At 44.2% G+C, this 5,277-nt stretch overlaps 1 non-coding gene across 1 annotated transcript; it reads right to left on the bottom strand.

Moving 5' to 3' along the window:
- Window positions 1-270: 270 nt before the first annotated feature.
- Window positions 271-376, bottom strand: LOC141622445 (small nucleolar RNA R71). Its single transcript, XR_012532968.1, has one exon. It is a non-coding gene; the product is annotated as a small nucleolar RNA R71 (small nucleolar RNA).
- Between the last annotated feature and the right edge of the window lie 4,901 nt (window positions 377-5,277).

Genomic DNA, 5,277 nt, shown 5'->3' with positions numbered 1-5,277 from the left:
TTCATACAACTAGTTGAGAGAAGTCAATTTGGAGGGATGCCTAGTGAAGACCCTCACTCACATATGGAGACTTTTTGTGACTATTGTGATGCGATTTCTCAAACCGGAGTTACTCAAGACCAAATCCGGTGGGTCTTATTTCCTTTTTCTTTGATTGGTACCGCAAAGCAATGGTTGAAAAGTCTAGACAAGACTACTCTTGGTATTGATTCATGGAAGAAGTTAGCACTTGCTTTCTACAAGAAATTCTATCCTCCGGAGAAGACTAATATGTTGAGAGCCCAAATCACCGCGTTCAAACAAAGGGATGAGGAATCATTGTATGAAGCATGGGAGAGATTTAAGGCACTTGTCGTTCTTGCCCACACCATGGACTTAGCGAGTGGTTCCTTGTGCAACAATTTTGGAATGGTCTATATGAAGACTCCCGAAACATTCTCAATATGGGATCCAATGGTATGTTTACCGAAGTTGATGACAATCAAACATGGGCCAAAATTGAAGAAATGGCGGTTCATAATTCACAATATAATAGGCCTCGAAAGGCTACTAGAGGAGGAAAGCATGAGGTAGATTCCATCACTCAATTGGGTGCTCAACTAAGTGCTCATATTGACACCATCAATTTAAAGTTTGAGAAGGCCATGTGGAGCATATATTTAATGAAATAAGCTGAGAGTTGTATTTGCAGCAAACAAGCATTAAACTTTATGAAAACTCAGATTAAAGTTGTTTCCTTTTTGGTGAAAGCTTGAACAACTCTCAATAAAATATGCAGCAATAACAAGCTCACAATGAACGAGAACTGATGGTGACATTCACAGAGGTAAAAACAAAAAGACTAAGGTAAGATGCTGCCAACACAGGTCAGCTAAGGATGCAGTCCCACACAGGTGACTGGTCCTTGTACTCCACACAGGAAATAAGCTGCAGAAATGCAGGGTTTTCTTTTGTCAAAAGCTGCCCTCTTTTCAGGGATGATTACAGAATTTATAGTCCTCAAAGGGTAAGTGTTTGTAGGGTTTTAGAACAGAAAAGAACAAACGGAATTAAGACAGTACAGCTAGGAATGCAATGACTCATGAAATGGACAAAATAACAGCTACAATAGTACTACTCCTCATGTGCTCCTGTTGGTTGATTTTTGTGTTGATGTGGACGTCAGCAGCAGGAAGGTTCCTAGGCAAGGTTGTAGTGGCCACCTCCCTTAGGCTAGATGGACCATGGTCAGGCCCCATGGTGTTAGACCCTGACCATTAAACTGCACCCATTCCCTCTCCTTGAAAGTGTGTGCCTGGTTGTTTAGGATAGTGTCTGAAGTGGGATTCGAACTCAGAGCTCCTGCTCCAATCCCCTCTCCTTGAAAGTGTGCTTCATATGTTGGACCTTCTCCATGAACCTCATCTCCATAGTAGGGAGACAGATCCCCAATGTTGAATGTTCCTTCTACCACATCACTCCCAGGCAGGAGGAGTTTATAAGCATTATCTCCCAGTTTCTGACTGATCTCAAAGGGTCCTTCTGCCCTAGGCATGAGCTTGTTTTTCCTCTTGGCTGGAAATCTTTCCTTTCTCAGATGGAGCCATACTAGATCACCAACCTGAAAAGGTTTTCTTGGCCTGGCTTGCAGTGCTCTCTTCTGATATCTTTCATTTGTCTTTTGGATCTGCTGTTGCACTAGTTTGTGGAGCTTAGTGATGGATTCTACCCTAGCTTGGGCATCAAAATTATACTCTTCAGTGGGTATTTTGGCCAGATCAAGGGGCATGTGTGGGTTTATACCATAGACTACTTCAAATGGGGGGACAGGCCGATTCTTTGCAGCAGAGCCCTGTTGTAAGCAAACTCGGCTTGAGCTAGCTTGAGGTCCCAGTCTTTCGAGATTTGCTCACAATGCTTCGAGAATCGAGTTAATGTTTTGTTGGTGACTTGATCGCCCATCTGTCTGGGGGTGGTAGGCTGTGCTGAAAAGTAGCTTGGTTTTGAGCATCTTCCAAAGTGCCTTCCAAAAGTAGCTTAGGAATTTCACATCCCTGTCAGAGACCATGGATCTAGGAACTCCATGTAGCCTTAAAATATCCCTGAAGTATAAATCAGCCACACTCATGGCATTCTCAGTGTTTTTGCAAGGTATAAAGTGTGCCATCTTGCTAAATCTGTCTACCACCACCATGATGGAATCCTTACTTCTCTGTGTCCTAGGTAAGGCCACAATGAAGTCAAGGCTCACATCATCCCATGGTTTACTAGGAACAGGTAGGGGCATGTAGGGGCCAGGCCTGAATTGACTCTTGGATCTTTGGCAATGGCCACACCTTTGAATGATGGCTTGTACATCAGTTAACATCTTTGGCCAGTAAAACTGATCTTGCAGGATTTCAAGAGTTTTGTTAATCCCAAAGTGTCCAGCTAGTCCATTAGAGTGGACCTCTCTGATGAGGAGATCCCTTGTTGAGCTCCCTGGAATGCATAGTCTGTTTCCCTTGAACAAGAAGCCCTGTTGCAATATTAATTTACTGGGTTTGCCTTCCTTACAGTTGTGGTAGTCTACTGAGAAATCAGGATCCCCAGCATACTGTTCTTTGATCATTTCAAAACCAAGGACTCTCCCTTCCAGCAGAGCCAACACATGGTTTCTTCTAGAAAGGGCATCTGCTACAATGTTGTGTTTGCCCTCCTTGTAGCTGCTGGTGAAAGAGAAAGCCTGCAAAAACTCCACCCACTTGGCATGCCTATGGTTCAATTTATGTTGGCCATTGATGAATTTGAGGGCTTCATGGTCAGAGTGTAGGACAAAGGGTTTGGGTTTCAAGTAATGTCCCCAGTGAGTTAGAGCCCTAATCATGGCATAGAATTCTTTGTCATAAGTGGAGTAGCCCAATTTGGCTCCATTGAGCTTCTCACTGAAGAATGCCACAGGTTTCGTCTCTTGGGTGAGTACTGCTCCTATGCCTACCCCACTTGCATCACACTCAACCTCAAACAGTTTCTCAAAATCAGGTAATGCCAGAATGGGTGCTGAACAAATTTTTTCCTTGATGGTTTCAAAGGCAGCCTGTGCTGTGGAGGTCCATTTAAAATCTCCCTTCTTGAGACACTCAGTAATAGGAGCAGCCAGGGTGCTGAAATTTTTTATGAACCTCCTATAGAATGAGGCTAAACCATGAAAACCCCTGGCCTCAGTAATGTTGGTTGGGACAGGCCAGGATCTGATGGCCTCTACCTTCTCTTGGTCCACTGAGATACCCTGGCCAGAGACAATATACCCCAGGAATGACACTTCAGGGACCATGAAGGAACACTTTTCTAATTTCCCAAAGAGCTTGTGCTTTCTGAGAGTTAAGAACACTGCCCTTAGATGCTTCAAGTGCTCAGTAGTGCTGGAGCTGTACACTAGTATGTCATCAAAGTATACAACTGCAGACACCCCAATAAAAGGCCTCAGCACCTCTGTCATGAGCCTCATGAAGGTGCTAGGTGCGTTGGATAACCCAAATGGCATGACAAGCCACTCATAAAGTCCCAGTTTGGTTTTAAAAGCTGTTTTCCACTCATCACCCTCTTTAATTCTGACCTGATGGTATCCCTGTCTTAGATCAATCTTGGAGAAGGTCTTTGCTCCACTTAGTTCATCTAGTAGATCATCAAGTCTGGGAATTGGGAACCTGTACTTGATGGTGATGTTGTTTAGTGCTCGGCTATCTATACACATCCTCCAAGTGCCATCCTTTTTTGGAACCAACAGAGCTGGTACTGCACATGGGCTTAGGGATTCTCTGACATAACCTTTACTCATAAGGTCAGCTATTTGCTCTTGCAGTTCTTTAGCAGTACCAGGGTCACACCTATAAGCAGGTTTGTTAGGCAAGGTTGCTCCTGGGAGGAGGTCAATTTGGTGTTCAATCCCTCTTAGAGGGGGTAATCCAGGAAGAAGTTCAGTGGGGAAGACATCTTTGAACTCTTCCAGAATCCTTTTGAGAGGTTCAGGTTGGGGAACACAAGAATGCACCTTGATTTCGTTGGAAATGACAGCAAAAATGAGGGTTCCTTGGTTGAGCTCTTGTAGTACCTCATGCTCCCTGAGCAGTAAGGTTCAATTAATCTGATTTGTGGAAGCTTTCTCACTAGATTTGGGGGGTGTAGCCAGGGCCAAAGGTGTGAGGGTGATCCTTTGCCCATCTTTGGTGAAGGAGTAGGTGTTGTTCCTCCCATGGTGTACAATGCTCCTGTCAAATTCCCAAGGCCTCCCTAACAGGATGTGGCAGGCATCCATGGGAATGATATCACACATAACCTCATCAGTATAGGCTTGCCCAATAGAGAAGGAGATGAGGGCCTGCTTGTTCACAGCAATCTCAGAACCTTGAGTAAGCCACCTGATTTTATAAGGGTGCTGATGCTCCCTGGTGGGAAGCTTGAGCTTCTCTATCAAAGTAGTGGAGGCTACATTAGCACAACTGCCTCCATCTATGATCAGGTGACAAACCCTACCTTGTATAGTACACCTGGATTGGAAGATCTGTTGTCTCTGACTTTCTTCTAAGCTTTGAGTGTGCATCACCCTTCTTAGTACCAGTGCTGGACCTTCATCAGGGGCCAGTATCAGTTCTCTATCAGATTGTCCCCTGATTTCTTCTTCTGTGGACTCCTCAAAAGGGCCTTCCACTTCAATATCCCCATCTTCTTCCATAAGTTGGATTTCCATTGCAGTGAGGGTTCTTTTGGTGGGACATTCTCTACTGAAATGTCCATAACCCTGACATTGGTAACACCTTCTCTTCAGGTCACCAGGAGGAGACCTACTGAAGCTGGCCTTCCCTTTTTCTTCTTTAGGAGGCATGTTAAACTTGACAGGGATGTAAAGTTTGGAACTTTGGGGTTTGTATTGTGTTTTTGGTGCAGTGGTCTTCTCCTTTCCTTGTTTTTCTAGCTTTTGGGACACCCTGACTACTTCATCAAAGGACCATAGGGGTTGTAGTTTAACCTTAGCAGCAATTTTTGGGTCTAACCCCTCTATGAACCTAGCCATTTTCTGTTCTGGTTTCTCTTGTAACTCACACTGTAGGGTTAGGTTTTCAAATTCCCTGAGATAGGCTTCTACAGAATCATCCCCTTGTCTTAGGTGAGTAAGTTTCAGAAACAAGTCTTGGGTGTAGTCAGTAGTAATAAACTTAGTTTTCATTTTGTTTTTGAGTTTATCCCAGGATTTTATAGGTTCTTTCCCCCCCTTAATCTCTGGTTTTTCATGCCTTCATACCAGAGTGAAGCATAGCCCTT

The sequence above is a fragment of the Silene latifolia genome, chromosome 1 (genome assembly GCF_048544455.1).
Source record: "Silene latifolia isolate original U9 population chromosome 1, ASM4854445v1, whole genome shotgun sequence".
Classification (NCBI taxonomy): Eukaryota; Viridiplantae; Streptophyta; class Magnoliopsida; order Caryophyllales; family Caryophyllaceae; genus Silene; species Silene latifolia.
Note: the sequence above shows the minus strand (reverse complement) of the source record. Positions and strands in the feature narration are given on the sequence as shown.